The sequence below is a fragment of the Uranotaenia lowii genome, chromosome 3, assembly GCF_029784155.1.
Source record: "Uranotaenia lowii strain MFRU-FL chromosome 3, ASM2978415v1, whole genome shotgun sequence".
In the NCBI taxonomy this organism is placed as follows: Eukaryota; Metazoa; Arthropoda; class Insecta; order Diptera; family Culicidae; genus Uranotaenia; species Uranotaenia lowii.
In genome coordinates, this window is record NC_073693.1 from 347,244,005 (window position 1) to 347,269,477 (window position 25,473).

Below are 25,473 nucleotides of genomic sequence, written 5' to 3' on the forward strand. Positions count from 1 at the left end.
TGCCAATTTTCTCAATTTTACCAATTTTGTCAATTAAGTAGATTCTGTCAATTTTGTTAATTTTGACAATGTTGTCAATTTTGTCAATTTTGTCAATTTTTATGAATTTCAACAACTTTGTCAATTTTGTCAATTTTGTCAATTTTGTCAATTTGATCAGTTTTGTAATTTTTGTCATTTTTGTCAATTTTGTCAATTTTGTCAATTTTGTCAATTTTTGTCAATTTGGTCACTTTTGTCATTTTTGTCATTTTTGTCAATTTTGTCGATTTCGTCAATTTTGTCAATTTTGTCAATTTTGTCATTTTTGTCATTTTTGTCATTTTTGTCATTTTTGTCATTTTTGTCATTTTTGTCATTTTTGTCATTTTTGTCATTTTTTGTCATTTTTGTTTTTTTGTCATTTTGTCAATTTTGTCAATTTTTTCATTTTTGTCAATTTTGTCATTTTTGACAATTTTGTCAATTTTGTCAATTTTGTCAATTTTGTCAATTTTGTCAATTTTGTCAATTTTGTCAATTTTGTCAATTTTGTCAATTTTGTCAATTTTGTCAATTTTGTCAATTTTGTCAGTTTTGTCAATTTTGTCAATTTTGTCAATTTTGTCAGTTTTGTCAATTTTGTCAATTTTGTCAATTTTGTCAATTTTGGCAATTTTGTCAATTTTGTCAATGATGTCAATGTTGTCATTTTTGTCAATTTTGTCATTTTTGTCATTTTTGTCAATTTTGTCAATCTTGTCAATTTTGACAATTTTGTCATTTTTGTCATTTTTGTCAATTTTGTCAATTTTGTCAATTTTGTAAATTTTGTCAGTTTTGTCAATTTTGTCAATTTTGTCAATTTTGTCAATTTTATCAATTTTGTCAATTTTATCAATTTTATCAATTTTGTCAATTTGGTCAATTTTGCAAATTTTGTCAATGTCTTCAATTGTTTCAATTTTTCAATTTTTTCATGTTTGTCATTTTTTTCATTTTGATCAATTTTGCCAATTTTCTCAATTTTACCAATTTTGTCAATTAAGTAGATTCTGTCAATTTGGTTAATTTTGACAATGTTGTCAATTTTGTCAATTTTGTCAATTTTTATGAATTTAAACAACTTTGTCAATTTTGTCAATTTTGTCAATTTCGTCAATTTGATCAGTTTTGTAATTTTTGTCATTTTTTGGCATTTTTTGTCATTTTTTTCACTTGTTTGTTTTTGTTTTTTTTTTTAATTCAAGGAAGTTGCACAGATTTTCCACCCCACTGACTAACGAGGTCCCCGTAAATCTTTCCGCAGTACATGATCGCCACGATTTCGTAACACTGCATCCTGTTCTCAAATTTCCCACCGAACGAATGGAGCCGCGCCGGGAAGTTAAACGGTCTGGCTGACCACCATCAATGGTCTTCTCCGAGTAGTTCGATTCAACAAGATAAATGAATCTACATAAATGTATGAACGACTTCTGGGTATCATCCAGAGCCAGACCGTTGCATATCTCGGGCACAGCTTCTTGAAAACAGATCAGATCCAATGTTGATTTATGTTGAACATGGAAAGAGAAATTTGCCATCTCGCATTACTTTTGGCAGTGCGGCAAAAAAGAGGTTCGTCGCTTGTTAGAGTGTGTCTTTTGTATTTCATAAAAAAAATTCACAAGTTTGTTTTACGAGTTTTGGTTGCTTTTTCATTCTGAAAATATCTAGTAAAGTATTGGTATTCAGTATTGAGTAAAGATAATAAAATTTCCAATTTCAAACAGTGATGAACTTTAGAAAATTGCTCTAATCGACACACTTTATTATAGCCAAACTCCCACAGCCACAGAAACAGGCGGCAAGCCAATAAGTTTATGTCTTTTCGATTGAAGACATGAAGCGCCCCTGATTGTGTACACTGACCATTGGCAAGACGAAAGCTGTTGATGTTTTTTTCTGGTTTCTTGTTTACCACCCTCTTTCCGCCCACACTTTTTTCGGATTGGGGTACAGGATTTGGCGGCAGATTGGCGTTATATTTCACACAGACTGTTTTTTCCTCTGTCTTCCACAAGATGATCACCAAAACTATTGTCAACTACTTTCCTGCTGTCGGTTACCTTTTCAACATCTTTTAGGTTTAGCGGTTTGCCATTCTGTTTTATTTCATCCGACTGAACTCGCCCGAAGAAAAAAATAAAGCAGAGTCGGCCGGCCGGAAAATTTCAAGCGAGCAGAAGCCATCTGAAGAAACCCGGACCCGGAACTTTGACGACGGTGCTGATGCGTTTGGAATTTGTGCGTTTGACATTTGCTTGAGTCGTCACCTGGATGGCAGGCGGCACCTTTGATTTATGTCACTTAGTTTTTGGCAAAACTCTTTTTTGCTTGCGACTCGATGAACCTCGCTTACCTGTTGGAGAAAGGAGAAAGGAGAGAAAAAAGAAACAATTAAACAACTGCCAATATGAGTATCAATATGGTGTTAAAATTAGGCGGTGTCATAAATCAACTTCCCCGAACGATGGGAACAAAATATATAGAAATTTCTATTATTGAGTTGATTTTGAGTTTGCAAAAAATAAAAGTCGAGTTTTCAAATAAGAAATTTGTATTGGAAGAGATTAATAACAACACCTTGTTAATACAGAAAAAAAAAAATAGAATTGATATGAGTGGGCCTAGGTGACTTCCTTCTGGTACGTGTGAATGAATTTCCAATTCAGTCACAAAGAGTCTACCTTTAAGAGCACAACCTTGAAATATCGCTTAACAGTTTATCATGTTGTTATGTTTTAAACATTGATATGAGATTTTGAAATAGACTTCCGTCTTAAATAAGTTTACCGGAAAACTATCTTTTTATGATTTTTTTTCTGTGCTGTACAAAATTTCAGCTCAATCGGACTTGATTTAGGGGAGTCTCAAAGCGCCCAAAACTCACCAAAAGGAAATCGCAAAACTCGGAATTTTAATTTTGAGCCAAAGGTCTAAAAAAATGCTTGAATTTTGTTGAAATTTTTTGTCAAAAATTTACTTCAAAATTTGAAAAAAAAATCACATAAGGGCGGACCAAAGAAAATCTGGAAAATCAAAATTATAATTTTGATGCCAAGTGACTTCAAAATGCATGAAACGTTGAAATTTGGAGTTATCTCGAAATTTTGTTTGGCTAAAATTGACTTTCTGGAGTGGTTTTCGGAAAAACAGTCCCAAAAAGTCGATTTTTTTGCGAATTTTTTTTTAAACAACACCAGATTTCGACGTTTCATGCATTTTAAAGTCACTTGGCATCAAAATTAAAATTTCAATTTTTCCGATTTTTTTTTGTCCCTCCTTACGTGATCTTTGAAGTGAATTTTTGACAACAAATTTGTTTTAAGAGATAACACCAGATTTCGACGTCTTATGCATTTTTAAGTCATTTGGTATTAAAATAAAACTTTTGATTTTTCCGATTTCCTTCGGCCCTTCTTTTGACGGTTTTTGAGGGTAAAAAAAACGAAATTTTGAGCTGAAATTTTGCACCGCTCAGTTTTTGAACCAATTTACAAAATTAATATGGTCCTTTTGCAAAATTCGACATGACCTATTTGGTTTCCACCCTTGGTAAAAACTTTTTTTTATCAGGTTTCACTACAACTACATATCTTGATAGCTTTTTTTCAGAAATTAAATTAAAAAAAATTTAAACTCTTCCTGGGCAACGATTGACAAATCACCCAATAAAAGATAATTTTATGTTAAAAATACTCTAAAACATTACGAGTTGAACTGATTTTCAATATTTTTTTAAAATATGACAAAGGAAGCACTCAGTAAAAAAGAGAAATAACGCATTCGAAATGGAAAATATGAAAATTTAAATAAAAACCCGAATCTAACCAAGATCATCCTGTACTCGAATTTACTATCTAAATTCAGAATCTGCATTTGAAATCAAAATCAAAATCTATAGAAAAGAATAGAATCATAAAACACAATTCAGATTAGAGTTACTATAAACAACATAAATAAAAATTGAGATACGCAGAAAACGGCATAAATCTTGTGGATTTTATTGGCTTTCGTCATTAATAGATCGTCTGAGAATCAAAATAAAAATCAATAACGTTATCGAAAACAATATTCTGGTCTTAATAAAAAATATAAAAGTTTTCTAATTTTTTTCTAGGTCGATAAAAAAATTAGAGTGACAGTTTTTCATCCACGGCGAGCGTAAATAAATAATCGGTTATATAGATTTTATCTCTGGTATTTTTACTAGTTTTTTTTACTAGTTTTTTACTAGTTTCTTTTTTAGTTTTTAAGAAAAGTTTCTCGTTGTCAAAATTGGGTGTTTTTTTTCAGATTTCAAATGGCCAATTTTCAAAACGGATAAAATGGCCAGAAGCGCCAAGTTGAAAAATTGTTTATTTTACAAAACTATCCCAATTGTAAAAATAAAACCTTCAAAACGGTTGAAATGGTCAATACTGTCAAACTTTTTCTCATTCTTCAAGATCAACAAAAACAAATTTATAAATCGTTGATCGGAAACATGAATTTTCATTGAGGTTTTCATTTTTAAATTTTAAATAAAGAATTAAATTTAAAACTCAAGTTCACATTTCTGATGCCAAACAAACTGCATAATTCGAAATTGAGTTCAAATGCAAAGTAAAATTTCAATATTTATAAATTTGCTCGTTCAAAGAAATTCAATGAAATGTTAAATTAAACAAAAAAGTTTTCCAATACCACACAAGACTTTTTTTGGCAAACAAATGCTAAAAAATTATTGCTTGTGAATAAAGCTTGGAAGACAATATTCAAAGTTTTCTGATTCACAGCAAAGAAATCGAAGAATAAATGAGCTATTCTTCAATATTCACAATATTCTAGTTTAACTTAAAAAAAAATAAAACAATAGAAAATAAATTCGAAAATAGAAAAAAATTCGAAGGGAATCTGAAGGATTCAACGTTAGATTTTTGTGGAACTAACCGAAAATTAGTTCCAGTTTTTTCGGCTTTTGATTCGGTGAAACGATCAAAATTGATATTAGGTTAATAGAAAATAGATTGAAAAAATCACGTTTGAAAACTTGAATAATATAATCTAAATTAAAGTCCTCAAGTGGGTCTCAAAATGACGGTAAATATCCGCGAATTTTGTCAATACCCAGAAATTACTCAACAAAAATCAAGAAAATATTTTAAAAAACAACATTTAAAAAAAAACTCATCAAAACTCATCGACTGTTTTTAGATAGCTTCCAAAAAGCCTTTCATAATTATTTTTATAAAACTTACTCAAAAAAATTTCGCTCTGGGAGCATCAAAATGTTTTACCTACAACACGATTTGTTTTTTTTTTGTTTGATTAAAAACAAATCGCAAACCTTTTTTTTGATCTAGAAGTTAAAGTGAAAAATTCATCGTTTGAAAAATTATGCAAATTATTAAGATCATTGAAACTAAAATTAATAAATTATTGATATAATTATCAAAATAATTAAAAAAAAAAGTCATGAAATTGACAGATAAATTAAAAATGTCCAATTTTTATATTATTTAAATTGTTGAATTGACGAAAATTTCTTTATTCTAAAATAATATTTTTGTTGGAATTGATGAAATTGTCAAAAATTAGCAATTTTTTAAAAAAAGCTAAAATAGTCAAAATTATCAAAATAGTCTAAATTGAAAACTATGCAAATTTATCTAAATACAGAAATTTTCCAATTTATCAAAATGGTCGAAACTGCTCAATTGTTCAAATTAGCAAAACTGAAAAAAAAATCAAATTGTAAAAATTGTTGGAAAGTCGAAATTGTCAAAAGCAGCTAAACAAAAGTGAAAATGATCAAAATTGTCAAAATTGCCAAAATAATCAAAAATAATGAAATTATTGAAATTCTTCAAAAGTTAAAATCGTCTGAATTTTCAAAATTGTCAAAATATCTCTATTTTTATAAGTTTAAATTATGAAAGAGTCAATATAAACTAGCAAATTGATTTTTTTTTTATATCAAAATAGTCGAAATGATAAAAAAGGTTAACAAATTCAAAATTGAAAAAAAAAAACAATTTGTCTTGCAAAACGATGAAAATTTTCGCAACGGTTAAAAAATTTCGAATAGTCTAAATTGTAAATTTAAAAAACTATCCCAGCTGTCAAAATGTTCAAAATTATTAAAAAAATAAAAAAAAATTATGAAAAATTTAAAAATTTTCAGAATTGTTTAAATTTAAATAAAAATTTTTAAAATTATCAGAACTGTTAAAAATTAAATTTAAACTATGTTTGAATTTAAACAGTACTTTAATCAGTAAATTTAAAAATATAAATTTTTTCATAATTTTTTTTTTTTAATTTTATTTTAAACAGTACTGATAATTTTTAAAATTTTCATAATTTCCAATTTTATAAATAACTTTAAACATTTTGACAACTGGGATAGTTTTTTAAGATTTTACAATTTTCACATTTTAAAATTTTTTACCGTTACGAAAATTTTCGTCGTTTTGTTAGACAAATACAGTGAGCGAAATAAGAATAGCACCACTATGTGTTTTGCTTGTAAAATTATGAAAGATTGAAAATTACGAAAATTTTCTTCCACAGTTTGTTCTGAATTCCTTAACGGATGAATCAAGCATAAGTTTACTTTTTTTGGACGTAGCAATTGGCGTTGAGGACCAAAAATGTAAAAAAAGGGTGCGAAATAAGAATAGAACCACTTGAGTTTTTAACAAAAACAAGATTATTTAAAAAAAAAATACTGTGTAAAAGTGAATAATAATGCTTCTGCGAAGTATTTGAATAGATAACTGCATTTTAAGGAGTTTTCCAGGATTCCAAAGGTTTTCAAAGGTATTAAAAGGGGGTTTTAAGGGATGCTCCTCTAGCGTTAAGGAATTTGATATTTGAGCTATAAAACTTTATCAAACTGCATGATTTCTTCATTAACATTCATAAGTATAATGCAAAATGATGAAACATAGCTTTGAGGCTGAGTTTGAATCCATAAAGCAGGTTGAAATTCAAAAATACTAATTTATTTTAATATTCAAACACTATTTCTCTAGTTTTAAGTCATAGATGGCAGCACTATCTTGCCATTTAACCAAATTCATGCCCATTTTCGAATATCCGGGATAAATTAGGGAGTGCTGGATGATTTTGGTCAAGAAATAAAAACATGTACCGTGTGAACGCTTTGGAAATTCTAAGATCACTAAATCCAAAAAAAAATTAGAATTGCATCAAGGTCACTAAAAGTGAATTTATGGACCGATTATTAACATTAAAGTTATACTTTGCGATGGAGCTTGATGGACCAGACAGCCAGCAGTATTATTGGTATGATGGGCAATTGAATCGGAAGTTGAGACGAGCAGGAATTTTGGCGGTTGTACATTTTTGTGCTGGTGATTCTTTTGCAAATCTGGAAAAGCTTTCTGCAGCGTTAACTTTCAGAAAACTGTGATGGGAAAATTCACCAAAATGATGGATATGGACGTAAATAAACCTGCAAAATCATTATTGAGACTAAATTTGGGCTTACATGCAAGAAAGTGCTGCCATCTACGACTTGAAACTGGAAAAAGTGTGGTTTACTGAACAAAATCAAAGTTTTTTATTTCTAACCTATTTTTTTCTGATTCAAAATTATTCCCGAATGTTTGTTTCACCATTTCACGTCATTTTAATGAAGAAAGCAAGTAGTTCGGTAAAGAATTACAGCCCAAATATCAAATTCCTTAACGTTAGAAGAGCATCTCTTAAAACCCCCTTTTAAAACTTTTGAAAACCTTTGGAATTCTGGAAAACTCCTTAAAATGCAGCTATCCATTCAAATAATTCGTAAAAGCATTATTATTAACTTTTACACAGTAAATTTTTAAAAATAATCTTGTTTATGTTGAAAAACTCAAGTGGTTCTATTCTTATTTCGCACCCTTTTTTCACATTTTTGGTCCTCAACGCCAATTGCTACGTCCAAAAAAAGTAAACTTATGCTTGATTTATCCGTTAAGGAATTCAGAACAAACTGTGGAAGAAAATTTTCGTAATTTTCAATGATTCATATTTTTACAAGCAAAACACATAGTGGTGCTATTCTTATTTCGCTCACTGTATGATATTTTTTTTCAATTTTTAAATTTTTATCATTTTTTCCTAATTTTGATAATTTGGATATTAAAAAAATCAATCTGCCAATTATTGAGTCTTTACCAATTTATATTTATACAAACTAGGATATTTTGACAATTGAAATGTTCAAATCTGTGCAAATTTCTTAGAATTACAAAAAAATATTGTTTTTTTAAACTGCCATCACTCAACTATCAACATTTTTTAACAGAGCAAAGATAAAAAAATAATTGTTAAATTGGTCCAATGGTCAAAATTTTCATCATTTCCAAAGTTGTTAAAAGTGTCAAAAAATCGAGAAGTGGTGAACGGTAATTTAAAAAAAAATCTAATTTGTTGAAATGTTAAAAAATGTTAAAGTTGTGCAATCTGTCAAAATTGTAACAGTTTTCAACTTCGTTGAACAAAACTTTGAACATTTTTGTTACTGTAAATGTTTTGAGAATTACCATTCTAAGCTATCAAAATGTTCAAAACTAAAAAGATTTAAAACTATTAAAAAGTATGAAAAAGTATTAAGAAAATTGTAAATTAAAAAAAAAACGAACGCACACATATAGGATCTCAGTGAAGCTTCATGTTTCTTTGAAGGGATCTTAATTCTACTTGAGACTAAAGCACAAACCCACAAAAAGACTACTATGTATGCCGTGACCGAGACTCGATCTCATGACCTCTGGCTTAGAAGATTTGAACGCTATGATCTAGGCCACGATCGGTGCAAATATTGATAGAATTGTCAAAATTGTGAAAACTGTGCAAATTTTTTGAAAAAGCAAAAATTTTCAAATTTGTTTGAATTGTCAAAATTTTCGAAACTGTCAAAGTGGTCGAATAGTTGAATATTTTCGAAATTGTCTTAATTTTCTTATTGTTAAAATAATCCAAATTGTAGAAATTTCTAACACTTTTCAAAGTTTTCAAAACTGTATAACTGTCAAAATTGTCCAGAATAAGGTTGCCAGAATTTTTCCAGCACGTATCCGGTCAGGACAAATCCGGGCAATTTTATACAAAGACGTGGCAAAATCCGGGCATTCGATTCCAAAATTGACGACAAAAAATCCGGGCAATATCTGCGAATTTTGTCAATACCCAGAAATTACTCAACAAAAATCAAGAAAAAAAAATGAAAAAAACACTTTTTCCATCAAAACTCATCGACAGATTTAAAATCGTATTTTAGGCTTCCAGAAAACCTTTCATAATTATTTTTATAAAACATGCTCAAAAAATTTTGCTTTGGAAGCATCAAAATGTTTTACAACACAATTTGTTTTTTTATTTTGTTTGATTTGCCAAATAAAGTCAATAAATCCGGGAGTTTTTTAATGAAATTCGGGTAATCGTGCCGGACTGTTTCCAAATTTTGCATTAAATATCCGGGCAAACCCGGATAGAACAGGGCAATCTGATAACCTTATTCTAGAAATAAACAAAATTGTTTATCTTGTTAATGAACTGCTTGCTTTTCCAATAAACTTTTCAGCTTGTACTCATCTCTAGTATCAGATCTCATTAGCATAATGATATGATGACATTTTTTCGGAAACTGACTTTTTCCTAATGCCCCAATTCTCACCATTCTAATCCGACAGAAGTCGACGACTCCGTCACGATGCTCCAATTATTTTCTCAAGATCACCCACCTGCCTCTCGTGTTGACACATATTTTGTGTTTTTTTTTTTCACAACAATCCTTCGTGTGGTGGTGTGATAAATGAGCGATCAATCTAGAAGTTAAGGTGCCATTGCGGGACCCTCATCATCTGCATTTCAAACTGAAAGATTGCATCCCCGAGTGGAGCCCACCCAAACGAATCGTGTGCATTTTATGCAGATGTCATTAGCCTGTCTACCTTCTGAGAAGTTGTTGGATTTTGTCGTTTCTCGTTTGGATCGTCTTCGCCTTCATCGAGGCAAACCTCGAGAGAATTAAGAAATGCAGCTGAGCCGTTTTCGAATGTAGATTGCAGCATCCGAAAAAAAAATCCACCAGATAAAAGGGCGAAGGCGGGGAAGTTGCTTAGTAGATCTCCCATAAACTAGTCCAACCAAACTTGGAAGCCGGCTGAGTTCGTCTAATCGAGGCACTTTTTTAAAGGAGGCGCACCACACGATGCTTCGAGCGATTGATTTGATTAGCAAATTGCAGTCAGGTTTTTTTTTCTCAAATTCAATTGAATGTAACTCGACACAAAAGAAGGTCACCTGCGCACCTTTCGTTGATGACGACGCCATGATGAGGTGGTGCAGGGTGATTCGTTTCCTAAGACTGCGATTAGCTTAGTGCAAGGGGTTCTAAATTTCGAATCATATAAACGAAGGGAGGACGCCGACGTTGAGCTGATGTTGGCAGAAATGTCAACGTGATCTAATGGGGTAGATTGAAAAATGGTAAATTGCACAACCGATTGACTAATTGTTGTAAGTTTGAGTGTGTTTTAACATTTTTAATGCAAGAAAAATCTTAATTTTGTCTGTTTTTTGACGGTCGCCATGTAAGCATAAAATGTTGTCCTTGCAAAACATAAGACGAGCTACTATGAAATTTTTTTGTCTTCCGTGGCCACCGTAAAAAAAAAATCTTGGGAGATCCTAAAGTACTCAATCACTTTTTTAGAGAAACCTGCTTAGCTGATATTTTTGAATTAAGGCCGAATTTAGCCTTCGGAGAGGACCCGGAGATTCCCCACCCCGGAGAGAGATTTTTATTTGTTATTAGATTTTACAATTCTTCAGAGAGCAAGTTTCGAACCTCAATTTAGATAAAACAAATATGGAAATAAGAATATTGATTAGATGATCAAAATAATAAGATAAAAGTTAAATTGCAGACATTGCACAGTAGGAAAATTTGTACCCGAAATCAACAAATAAGTGGAAGCCACATGTTTTAGGACTTGAAATAATACTAATGTTTCGTTAAATTTTCTCAGAAATTCAAATCTGCAGTCATATTTGACCGGAGCCATCTGAGTGGAGTGTCGTTTGGCCCTTATTACCCAGGAAAAAATAGCCTTTACTTCGTTAAACTATACTGCCGTTCCAAGCAAAACTGTCCCATGTGACTTTTGGGTCATTTTCACTTTTTTTTTTGGAAACGGTCTCTTTTAGTGTTAACTTTCGAATAAAAACACAAACATATTTTTTTTTGTTCTGAACTTATACGAAATTTTTATCAAGGTGGTTGTCTCTATGTTGAAATTTCTACGCGAGAATGTCACACTCGAGAAAATTCTATGAAAAATGCATATTTTATAATAAAAAAGTCTCTTAAGATGAGTTTAAACACTGTCGAATAAAATGTTATCCACCGAAAAGAATTCTAAAATAGAGGGGAGCGAATAGCCCTCATGATTTACTTAAACAAATTTTCACCAACACTTTTCGGTAAGCACTACTTACAATATTACGGTTCAACTTGATTTTATTGGGTAAAATAGAAGCTATACAAGCTTATAAAATGGTAGAAAAAGTGTAACCGTGAGACAGTTTTTCGTAGAACTAGCATCGGTATGCGTTCTGATTCTACGCAAAAAAGTGTCACACGAAGCATTTTTGGCTCTAATTTTTCGTTTGTTGTAGGAAATGTAATTTTTTTTCGTGGAAAACATTGTAAAATGATTAATTTGAACTATTCACTACGAAAAAACTGTCTGCGAACTTTTAGTTTGAGAGAAAAATAGGAAATCTAGCTCAAATTTCAATCACGTTTTTTCTCGTTTGCACGTTTTTTCACATGGGACAATTTTGCTTGGAACGGCAGTATATAAGATTAAAAAATTTCAGGAGAAATATCTAAAGGAAACATTTTATGAAAGATTAACTAAGATTGATAAAATGCTACAGATGTTACATGCATAAAAAATAATTCCACTTTCATCTAGAATGGCTTTAAGCCATTTTTTTAAACGTAAATGATTAAAAAAATATTGGTATTTTTTGGGCGATTTTTGTTCTGACTAATACTTAGGCCACTTATGGGAGTTTTTGCCTGGGTATCAGCCAGTTTCGTAGCTTTAGCAAATAGGCTGATGAGTTGGATGACTGTCTTAATCAGGTTATTTATAAGACGAAAAGGTAACCCTAGGGAAAACAACTTAGTAAGTCGACTCATCGAGGGATTAGTTTTCATGATTTTTTACCATTCTACCCTATTCTTTGATAGTGTTCACTAAACATGACTCTCTCAATGGCATAATTTAAAGATTGGTTCTCCATATAGTAAATTGTATGAAATTTTGGTAAAAGTTCTCAAAATAGAAAAAAATTATAAAATTGACGAAATTGACAGAATTTTCAATTATGACAAAATTTACTAAATAGGAAAAATTGATGAAATTATTAAAATTGATAAAATTTACAAAATTGACAAAATAAACAAAATTGACTAAATTACCAAAGTTGTCAAAATTAACAAAATTGCAAAATTTATTAAATTAATAAAATATACAAATTTGACAAAATTGACAAAACGGTCAAAATTGACAAAAATACCAAAATCTTCAAAATGAACCAATTGACAATTGATCCACATTGTCCAAAATTTATAAAATATTGAAAAATTGTCAAAATAGAAAAACTTTACATAGACGACAAAAATGACAATATGTCAAAAATTCACGAAATTGAAAATCTACCAAAATGCTAAAAAATTGACAAAGAATGACAAAATTCTCAAAATTTACAGAGATGAAAAATTCCCAAATTAATAAAATATTGAAAAACTGTCAAAATAGAAAAAATGAACAAAACTTTACATAGACGACAAAAATGACAATATGATAAGAATTCACGAAATTGAAAATCTACCAAAATGGTAAAAAATGACAAAAAATGACAAAATTCTCAAAATTTACAGAGATGAAAAATTCCCAAATTGACAAAAATAGCAAAGAAGATAAAAATGACCACAATAATAACTATGACTAAAGTAATCAAAATGACAAAAATTGACAAAAGCAACCACAACGACAAAAAAAAAATGACAAAAATGAGAAAAATGACGAAATGTCAAAAATAACAAAATAACTCAAAGGATAAAATTAATTAAAATTTATTAAATTTGCTAAATTGACAAAATATGCAAAATGGACAAATTGACATAATTGACACAACGGACGAAATTTACAAAATTTTGAAAAATTATATAAGAGACAAAATTGACAAAATTTAAATGAATGACCATTTTGACCAATTTTTGACCAAATCGAAGAAAATGAAAACAGCAACAAAATTTACATAAACGCCAAAACTGACAGATTTGAAAATATTTGCAAAATTGACAAATAAGTCATATTAACACAAAATTTACAAAATTGAAGTGATGGGCAAAATTGACAAAATTTACAAGATTAAAATAAATTGATTGAAAAAATTTTAAAAGTCAATTTTTTCAATTTTGTAAAATTTGTTAATTTTATGAGTTGTGTTTATAAACAATATAGTTTGTGTCCATTTTGTCAATTTTGTAAATTTTTTGAATGTATTGAATTTTGTAAATTTGGTCAATTGAATACTTTTTTTTCAATTTGATCAACTTGTTCAATTATGTGAGTTTTGTGATTTTTTCCAAATCAGCCAATTTGGTTAATTTGGCCAATTTTGTCAATTTCGCCAATTTTTTGAGTTTTTTACCAATTGGTAATTTTTGTTATTATGACAATTTTTCAATTCAATTTCAATTCAATTCATTTATTGACAAGTTGGCTATTTTTGTCAATTGAATCAATTTTGTCATTGATGGCAATTTGGTAAATTTTATCATTTTTGTCAAGTTTTTCAATTTTGTCAATTTTTTCAATTTCGTCAATTTCTTCAATTTTGTCAATTTGGTCCGCTTAGTCAATTTTTCTCAATAGTGCGAGTTTTGTCAATTTTTTTTAATTTGGACAACTTGTCAATTTTGTCGTTTTTGTCATTTTTGTATATTTTCTAAATTTTGTTAATATTGATATTAATGTCAATTATTTTCTATTTGGCAAATTTCAAACATTTTTTTTTATTTTGTCAATTCGGTAAATTTAATGTCAATTTTGTCAAGTCAGTATATTTGGTCAATTTTGTATTTTTTTTAATTGTGTTAATTTTATTTATTGATTTAAATTTATTTGTATGACCTTTTTTGACATTCAGGTCCAAGTGTTAATTTTAAAAATTCATCAACTTTGTCAATTTACAAATTTAGTCGTTTTGACAACTTTGAAATTTTTTTATCATTTTTGTAATTTTTGTCATTTTCCTCAAATTTGACAATCGTTTGGGCTCCGTATCAGCTCAGCTGGATTTTACGAATCGAACGTGTACAAAAACGGTTTATTAGATTCGCTTTACGCCATTTGCCTTGGAGTCATCCCGAAGATCTGCCCCCTTATTCTCATCGATGCCAGCTCTTGGGCCTAGATACTCTTGAACGTCGCCGAAAAACTCAACAGGCCACGTTCGTCGCAAAAATGTTGAACGGAGAAGTGCAATCGCCAAACCTGCTAAGGATGATCAGCTTTAGAGCTCCGTCGAGAACGTCACGATCTCATTCGCTGTTGTCGAATCGAACTCATAGGACATCTTACGGCTACAATGAACCAATCAGCGCAATGATGCGCATATTCCAGGATGCTGAGCACCTACATCAGTTCGGAGAACCATCAAGCCGTTTTGTTCGTCGTTTACACCAATCAAGATTGTTTAATTCTTTGTGATCGTGTACTTATTCATTTAAACACATTTGTTCGATGAATTAATAATAATAAATAAATAAATAAATAAATAAATTTTGTCAAAATAATCATTTTGGCAAATTTTGTCAAACTTAAAATTTTTGCCAATTTTTGTCACTTGACATAATCGACGAAATTTTTCAAATTTACAAAAATGGCCAAATTGGCATTATTTTCAAAAGTTAAAAAAAAACAGGTGGTTTTGCATTGGAGTGACATTTTCAGCTTTCAGCTTATTATTATTTCTTTAACCTCGCTTCCTTCACTTCGAAGGTTCTCGAGGCAAACACTGAATTAGTTTAAACACATGGTTGGGCATTTTTTTTTAAATTGTTTTCTTTATTATTTTTATTTGTTTTTTTTAAGGTTGCTATACAGAGTACGTTAAGATTAGGTATACCTATTTCAATTTTTTTTTATAGATACAAGATCATACAGGAAATTCAAGGGTCTAGCCATTCAATAATCAACCATAAGTTGCATATGATGTAATTCATATCAAAATTATGATTAGGTACTTTAAATACTTTTATCCAATAAACAATATCGAATCTGTAAGTATTTAATTCATTTGGATTTACTACTTTCGAAATTCTTTAACCATAATTTAATGATTTAGAATACAGAAATCTATAATTCGTTTATCATTTTGTGACATATGTATCCAAACAGCCCGTAAGAAAGGCTCCACTGTCAAGTGTATTAAACCAGATTTTTAAATAAGTTGTCTTCATTAAGGTACATTTAGGCTTTTCATAATCTGAGAATTGTTTTTTGCATTCTGACTATAAATTTTATCCACTGGAACATCAAAGAAAGAAAAGACATTTCCCGAAGCAGAATATTTTTGAAGATATTAGTTTTGATTCATCGCACTCGTCAGTTTTTAAAACAGTGATGCCATGTGAGGCGTTTGAGCCAAAGATGTACAGGAGCGAGAAAAAAAACCAAAGTATTTCCCATTAATAATGCCAAACGAATTTTAGGTAGGGGAGAATGGGGATACTCGATCCCTTTTTTTTTATTTTCATGATTTCTTTTTGGGAAAATTTAGCAACTCGCCGCCTTTTGCATTTTCTGATAGCGTGTAATTTCAAATCTATATGCTCCAAAAGTTTGAACGATACATGAACTCGTAAATGAAATAAAAGTATTTTCGTGAAACTAAAAAAATTGTGAAATTTTTAAAGTTACAGGAGACTAAATCCTGAAGTAAGGAAGATTTCATCCTTACTTCAGGGTGCCCTGACCCTAGGTATAAATCTAGTAAAATCCGAAAATAAAAGGTCCGGTGACTATTTTTGCCATATTAGTTCTCATTTCACAGTTTATAAGTATCAGACAAAAAGAATTCTAAAAGATTGTTTAGTACCCTATAGTCATTGCATACTTTAAGGCGTGATTTTCTAGTTTTTCATAAATACAGTATTTTTAGTCCATTTTAACAGATTATACTGGATAAACATAGGTTATTGAACAGATATTAGTAATTTCATGAAAAAAATAAAATAAAAATAGTAATTTCATGATAACCAATGATCATGATCCATTCAGAAGAAAAATATATCTTCTTTGGCTCTAGGGATCAATTATACCCGTAAAATTCATTTTGAAAAACTTCTTCCTTAAAAAATTGAGAGTTTTCTATTGCTATGGCAATATCGTATTATTAAGTTCATGTAATACTCTAACGATTGACACATTGGCATAAATTTTTTTTATTACTATTTTTTTCATGTGAGAAATATTTTAAAGTTATAAAAAAGATCTTCAAATCACATTTTGTTGAAATGTTCAAACATTATTTTTATTTGGCATATTTTTCTAGAACATTTGATATTTGTAAGACATTCCTATTTCGAGGTATAGCGAAGGAATAAAGTATCCCCAGGGATTATGCTCCCCTTTATTTATCTACGACTCTGATGCATTTTTTTAAAATTAAATCTCCATCATCATTTTTTTTTTATTAGAGTCATTTCCTTCCATTTTTAACTTCTTTCTGAAAGCCACATCTGTACAAGGTTTTGAAAGCTGAGAAAATTTAGTTCTGAGACGGTGTTTAAAAAAAAAGAAAATCTCGGAGGTTAAATCAGGCACTAAGGCCATCAGCACACTGAGCTACTGATATTCCTAGCTTTTCAACTGCGTTTGTTGAGTTGCATTGAGTGAAATGTTCATTTTTTAGAGATTTTGGTTGCTGTTTTTTTTTCGGCTTAAACTAAGAACAGATTTGAATTCCTGAGAAAATTTGACACAAGATTGATCAAATTTCGAGGTAGTAAAAAAAAAATATAAAAAAATCAATCATCGTCTATTCTTACAAAAACATAAATTACCTGCACCGCTGATTCATTCGAAAGCTCTCAAGGAGCAACCATGCGACGCATCAAAAACATACCGCCATGTTCCAGAAATCGTGAGTCGGTAGAAGTGGATGGACGTTGCTAACTTTTTTTTCTCTCGAAGTGTAACTTGTTTGATCTAGAACAATTTCCTAGGCGCGGGGTCTAACGAAAACGTTCCACATTCTCGACCTCTTCTAGGGAATGAATGGTGGGTAGACGGTTCTAATTTTTTCTCTTTAATGAATGCGGTTGACCTTGAAGGAATCACGGTTGCGATTGAACGAAGTGAAAAAAACGTAAAGCGGCGATCTTATCTAGATCGTGAGAAATGAAGAGGTTGGGCTCCGTTGAACTTGACATAGCTGAACGATTTTTCGATTGCTTCCTAGCTCAATAAGATCATCGAATCGATTCGATCGATTTGGAGTGATCCAGATCAGGTTGTGTACCACAATTTGAACACTTCCTAAGATCTTAAACAAGTTAGAATATTGAATCGCTGATCAGTCCTTGGATTGTCCAACGACATCCATCGACACTTTATTAATCGCCCGCATCGACAAGTTGATTGATTGAAAAATCAATTCAACAACTCGTCACACAAATAATAGATCGACCTCCAGCGACGACGCAGCCACGCGTTTTGATGACGATCTTGACAAACGGTACACACAAAACTGCATCTCTGCAACATCGACCGACAATTCCGGCAAAAATCTACCGGTTTGTTCAGCTCCTCCCCCATCAGCCTCCCACACTTGCAGAAAGGCGAAAAAAAGCATCGGTTTGCAGTCTGACGATGAATGAGAAAAATGTCGTTATTTTGCCGGTCGTTGTTGCAAGCAACAATAATGCAAATCGATCTCTCGAATCGTGGGCCCCTTCCGTCGTTGACTTTTTGGGGTAGAATTGATCTTTCGAACGAAACTTCTCTATTGCATCCATCAAGTGTGTTGCAATTTGTATCCAACCACCATTAATGCAACCGGTGAATCGAGCTTGACAAGTGCAACACCCCTGACAAATGTTTCGTGGCATCTAAGAAAGAAAAAAACTGTTGACATTTAGAAACCGAGGATATTGATTTTGGCGGCATTGAACCGAACATTGTCATAAATTACGGGGAGGAAACTATTTGACTAATTGAATATTACGTTTTTTTTTACACTGAGTTTTTACTTCAAATTGATTGAAACTCATGATAAAAACCGTAAAATTTGATTGGATGTTGGAATATGAGTTCGAATCTTCAGTTTGATGCATTACAATGTTGGTATTTAAAATTCATTATTTCTGTACCAATTATGGATAGTTAAATTGGCCCCAATTAAAAATAATTTTAAAAAATGCGAAAAGAAGACAAAAGATGCAAGAATCACAAAAGGCTACAAAAATTTACAAAATAACTAAATCTACAAGAAATAAAAAAAAATCGCCAAGGCATAATAACTTAAACTGAAACAACACTCAAACAAAACTGAAACAAATACAAAATTGCACAAAAAAAAACATAAAAGCGACCATGAGACAAAAAAGTAGGGCAAAATAGTTAGTTTTAGGTAAAATTAGGGTAGAAATAGTGACCAGATCAAGTCGAAAAGTAACTCAATGGTGATTTCATAAATTCCTATAGAACGATTCCAAGACAATTTTACTTGATGAAAATAAGATTCTTGAAAGGTTCTTGGCCTTCCTAATAGAAAGGCATATGTTGGATAAAAAGGAGCATTTTACCTAAATAGGTTTTGATGATTTAGAAATGGCTACTACAGAATCCTCAAGTTCTGAAACACTAGTGGGAGAGAACTAAGAGATCGCTTCTGAATGACTACGACAAATGAGCCCGATGGAAACTTGGAATTTATCCATTTTCTTTGAAAAAACCTACAAATTTATCAAGTTCATCCTACATCCAATCAGAGTTTTTTTAAAAGCCAATAACACAGTTGAAGAAGACTCAAATTTAATTGAAAACTCTACAAAACTACAAAATTCTAAAAACAATTGAAGTTAGAAACTAGCAAATGTTTGACGAAAGGCTTAAAAGAATAGACTCGAGGTTAAGTTTGGCTCAATTTTGAAAAAAAAAAACAAAAAAATTACAGATAAATAGAGAAAATAATGACGTTACAATTGGAAGATCCTCATAAAAAAGTGACAACACATTGATACAAGATTGAAAAAAGCTTAACCACAGTATGTTGACCGAATATTGACAAAAGACTTACAGAAGCTTAGTGAAAAAAATAACCAAAGATTCAAAGTAAACAAACAAAAAAGTGCAGAAGTTTCACTAGAATAAACCTCTACGTAGAATATAATTTGTTAATTCAGAACTAACTCAAAGAAATAAGTAAATGTTCGTTAATGTGAATGTAAGTTAATGAAACATTAAGCAGAATTTAAAAACAAATTATTAAAACATTTAAAGCGGTTTATGAAGTTTGACAAAAGCGCCTTAAATTTTTTTTTTTGGAAACATTTCAGAAGTTTCTCAGATTACTGTAGAAATTTCATAGGTCAACCTGCAATAAGATGGAGAGATAACTGAAATAGGTTTTGAAATCATAAATTGATACCAAGTTATCTTTTTAAGGATAATGCCTATGCAAACTTTGAAAAAAAAAAAACTGATTTTTTCGATTCGATTGAGTTACCTTTCACAGATTTACCTCACATTCAATTCAACCAAAAACATTGATAGCATAGTAAATGTTACCTGCCATGCCATTTTTTAAAGTTCTAACGCCTTTTGCAATTTTCCGATAGAGCACTCGTTTTCATCATGATATAGTATATGACATAGGGGAGAATGAGGATACTTGATCCCTGGGGATACTTGATTCCTTAGCTATATCTCGAAACTGGAATGTCTTACAAAGATCAAATGTTCTAGAAAAATGTGGCAAAATGAGGAAAATAACAATGCATGTAGTTTAAAAAAATTTAACAAAATAATTGTTTGAGTAATTAAACTTTGTTTGAAAAATTTCACAAAATGTTACGTGAAGATCTTTTTCATCACTTTAAAATGTTCCTTACATAGAAAAATTATGAAAAAAATATTTATTCCAATGTATCAATCGTTCGAGCGTAAAATGAACTTCATAATGCCATATTTTCAAAGCAATGGAAAACTCTCAACTTTTTTCAGAAAAAGTTTTCTAAAATGTTGATAATGGGTACAATTGATCCCCTAGAGTTGGGTACAATTGATCCCCCTTCCAAACAGCATATTCTTCTTCTGAATTGATCGTTATGATTGCTGATTACGAAATTACTAATATTTATCCAAAAACTAATATAGTATCAAACAATTGTCTGAAGAAAAGAGCAAAAATAATTAATGTTCTCTTAATTATAAAAAATAGTGCCTTTAAGTATGCAATGTTATTAGCGTTGAGACAAAGTTATAGAATTTTCTTCTTATGTCTGCTATAAATTGTGAAATGTGAACAAACATGACCAAAATAGTCAATTAACATTCTATCTTAGGGTTTTGTTTGATTTGTATACAAGGATTAGGGCTTTCTGAATAAAAGATCAAGTCTCCTTTAATAGGGGATCAAGTCTCCCCTAACTTCAGAAAAATCGCAATTTTTTTACTCCCACGAAAATGCTTCTAGTTCATCAACGGGTTCAAGTATCGTTCTAATTTTCGGAGCATAGAAACTTGAAGTTACAAGCTGTCAGAAAATGTCAAAGACAGCGAGTTGCTAATTTTTTTCAAAAATATATGGTGAAAATAAGAAAAGGGGATCAAGTATCCCCACTCTCCCCTATACATATTTTAGGAAACTTTTAGCACTTAAATGTGGTAAGTATTATTTTTCGAAATGCTTTCAGCTTTGCGAAGTTCACAGCATCAACGTTGCGCAGATGTGCTCCGTATTTACCTATTTTTGTTTAAATTCAATTTTTCCAACCAGAAATTGTTCACGATTTAGCCATATATCAAGGCAAAACAATCAACTTCCTCACTGGATCAGAGTCATTCATCAAATTTAGATCGTGTGAATTTTTTCACAATCGAAAGTAAAAAAAGGAACACGTCAAATTGTCGTAGAACTAGCGTTTAACCTGATAAATACTTACTGCGTGTCTTGAAAGGAGTGACACAAAACGTCATTTTTGTCATTTTTGTCATTTTTGTAATCTGTCTAAATTTTGTCATTTTTGTAGTTTTTTGTAACTTTTGCCAATTTTGTAGTTTCTTATAATTTTTTTAATTTTCGTCATTTTAGTCATTTTTTTCATTTTGGTCATTTTGGTAATTTTTGTCATTTTATTCATTTTGGTCATTTTGGTCTTTTTTGTCATTTTTGTCATTTTAGTCATTTTTGTCATTTTTGCCATTTTTGTCATTTTATTCATTTTGGTCATTTTGGTCTTTTTTGTCATTTTTGTCATTTTAGTCATTTTAGTCATTTTAGTCATTTTTGTCATTTTTGTCATTTTTGTCATTTTTGTCATTTTTGTCATTTTTGTCATTTTTGTCATTTTTGTCATTTTTGTCATTTTTGTCATTTTTGTCATTTTTGTCATTTTTGTCATTTTTGTCATTTTTGTCATTTTTGTCATTTTTGTCATTTTTGTCATTTTTGTCATTTTTGTCATTTTTGTCATTTTTGTCATTTTTGTCATTTTTGTCATTTTTGTCATTTTTGTCATTTTTGTCATTTTTGTCATTTTTGTCATTTTTGTCATTTTTGTCATTTTTGTCATTTTTGTCATTTTTGTCATTTTTGTCATTTTTGTCATTTTTGTCATTTTTGTCATTTTTGTCATTTTTGTCATTTTTGTAGTTTTTGTAGTTTTTGTAACTTTTGTCAATTTTGAAGATTCTGGTAATTTTTATAATTTTTGAAGTTTTTGTTTATTTTGTAGTTTTTGTAATTTTTGTATTTTTTTGTCATTTTTATAATTTTTGTAATTTTTGTATTTTTTTGATATTTTGTAATTTTTGTCTTTTTTGTAATTTTTGTCATAATTGCTATTTTTGGAATTTTTGTCATTTCTATCATTTGTGTTTTGACAGAAAATTGTTGTCATTTTTATCATTTTTGTCATTTTTGTATTTTTTATAATTTTTGTAATTTTTGTCATTTGTGTCATTTTGGTCCTTTTTGTCTTTTTTTTCATTTTTGTCATTTTTGTCATTTTTGTCATTTTTGTCATTTTTGTCATTTTTGTCATTTTTGTAATTTTTGTAATTTTTGAAATTTTTGTCATTTTTGTCATTTTTGTCATTTTTGTCATTTTTGTCATTTTTGTCATTTTTGTCATTTTTGTCATTTTTGTCATTTTTGTCATTTTTGTCATTTTTGTCATTTTTGTCATTTTTGTCATTTTTGTCATTTTTGTCATTTTTGTCATTTTTGTCATTTTTGTCGTTTTCGTAATTTTTGTAATTTTTGTAATTTTTGTAATTTTTGTAATTTTTGTAATTTTTGTAATTTTTGTAATTTTTGTAATTTTTGTAATTTTTGTCAGTATTGTTATTTTTGGAATTTTTTTTCATTTTTATCATTTGTGTTAATTCTGTAATTTTTGTCATTTTTTTCATTTTTGTCATTTTTGTAATTTTTGTAATTTGTGTCATTTTTTCCTTTGTGTCTTTTTTTTCATTTTTGTCATTTTTGTTGTTTACATCATTTGTGTGTAACTTTTTTAATTTTTGTATTTTTGTGTTTTTTGAAATTTTTGTAATTTTTGACATGTTTGTCATGTTTGCAATTTTAGTTATTTTTCTTGTCGTTTTTTCTTGGAACAAACCCCACAACGCCTCTGTCCTAATTGCGATCAGAAGAAAAATAGCTGAGGACCAAAACAAAACGCAAGATGTCATCTACAACATCAATTCACAAAGATGGAGGCGGTGCAACCTGGTCAATCAGTTTATCAGTTGATCAGGAGATCGATCTTCAGCTAGAGTTACCTCCACTCAATGATTGTTGTTGTTTATTTTAGGAGGACTGCTTGCTGCTTAAGGGGTACTTGGCTCAATTGAGTTATTTCTCGGTTTATAGCTTATTACGAGCGAAGGGAGCTGCGCCTAAAGTCGTTCAAAATTGCGTTTTTGTCGTCTTCTGCGTCCATCCAGTGTTGTTCGTTACTCCCGCAGCATTTTCGAAGATGGATTGCGTGTGGATTTGATCCAGCGCAATGAAGTAGGTTCAGTTGTGCAATGTAATAATTTTCTTAACTTTGATTTGTTTCTTTTTTTTTTTCATTTGAAAAACTTCAAGGGACCAACCGGGGCCCAATGGAATTTTTCGATCAACCAGTGAGTCGTCATTTTAAGTCCGGCCAAGTGATCTACCGCATTGTTGGCAGCAGTTATTAGCCGGTACACGAACTTTAGGCGGTTAATTGATTGGATTACGGGTGCGCAGCGCGTACACATTTATTTTTTAACTCGTTCATTCATACAAATACACACTCGTTGCACCGCGTAATCGAGAGCTTAACTCACTGCAGGTGGTAAATCGAAAATGTAGAAATGAAAAGGTTCGGCCAATTGCGCAACTTAGTGCTCGGTGCCAATTGACGACTGACTCGATTACAAGGGCCAAAAGTTCCTGAATCGACGGCGATTTCGATTGGCACGCATTACGCGAAATGACTTGGGAATCTTGACAATTTTTGTTCGACAGAAGAAGAAAAAAAATACCGGTCTGTGTTTTCCAAATCGGGAACTGAACTGACATACCAACCCACATATCGATCGAGCCCTGGCCGCCAGCCAATGTCGGACGACTGTTTGAGCAAGTTCAATCGGTGGAAAATTACGTGTCCCACCAAACAAGGAAAGTGTAGGGTTTTTCGAGCTTCAGGTTGGAAAAAGTCTCCGGCTAGAGCCCCTTCAAGATCGAAGAAAAGTGAATAACAGTGGAGAGCTTCTCCTGTAATGTGATTAAACTTTCAAGCATTCCGAGTGCGATGAATGTGTCAAGAATGCGACATGGAAGTTGTCTATTATCGTCGCTTGTTCGGTGTTGCAATATTAAAAGAAACAAACTATGCTCAGAGAGACACATGTGAATCTTGAACAGAAAGCTTGAAAGGGTTTTAAGGTTTTTTCTGCATCTCTTTCAGTACAAAAAATACAACTTAGAATTCAAACAACGTTTCTTTCAAATTAAATGAATGTTTATTTTCATTTTTGGATACCAAAATAGATCTACATTCGTAAAAATCTCAAACAATAAATAGTTTGCTAAATTATTATCTAATAAATAAAAATAAATTCAATTTTTTGTTTTTCAGTTAAAAAGTATATCAAAAACAAAATTAAAATGTTATCGTTGACTTTTTTTTGATAATTTAACTGTCAGAAGATCATATGAGAAGAATTAAAACTTTTGATAAAAAAAATGTAGAGCTTGAGATATAGCTCAGTTGGCAAGTCTGTTGTCTCCTGAGCCGATGTCCGCGAGTTCGAGCCCAAGAGTAAATATCGAACACAGTTGTACCGGATAAGTTTTTCAATAACGTTCCGCCAACTGCACCGTTGATAAAGTCGCGAATGCCATAAAGATGGTAAAACGGCTATAATCGAAACAAAAAATAAAAAAAAATTTTTTGTAGAGTTATTTCTTATTTACAGAATTTGGTCAAATTTTTTTTGACAAAATATTTAAAAAATCATAGAAATGAAAAAAAAAGGTAAAAATGCCCAACATTTTAAAAATCACAAAAATAACAAAAAGACAAAAAGTTTAATATCATTTTTTACCAATTTGTGAATTTTGAATTTTGAAATTCATCAATTTTGTCAATTTGGCCAAATTTGTCATTTTTGGGTTTAACTTTTTTTTCGTTTTGTAACTATCTTTATAGTTTTAATATTTTGGTGTTTTGAAATTTTTCCATTTTTGTAATTCTTATATTTTTTTTCTTTTCCTTAAGTGAGTTTGAGGTTTTCTTATTCTGAAAAGAGCACATTTGCACGGTTTTCTGTATTTTTGATTAGGAAAAAAAATCTTAAACTTAGTATCAATTACTTTATTACTAATCACTTTGATCACTAATCACTTTGATCACTAATCACTTCATAAATGAAATCGTTTATGTCACTACAATTTTCAAGCTGATATGAAACATTCTTCAAGAAACCAATGTCAGCCGCAATTTTTTATTATGTTTCTTACTTTTTCTAAATACACAACTTCAAGTTCAAACTTCACATTTTTCCAATGTGCAAGAATCAAAGAGATAATTTTGATTAATTTGGGGGCCCTGAATCCAAATATGCATTTTTTAGCAGCTTAAGATTTGAAAAATCTTGTTGA

At 30.4% G+C, this 25,473-nt stretch overlaps 1 protein-coding gene across 2 annotated transcripts in view; it reads right to left on the reverse strand.

The window, feature by feature from the left end:
• The window catches only part of LOC129757891 (disheveled-associated activator of morphogenesis 1-like), a 278,522-nt gene that overhangs the window by 110,166 nt on the left and 142,883 nt on the right, over positions 1-25,473 (reverse strand). The window lies entirely within an intron of this gene.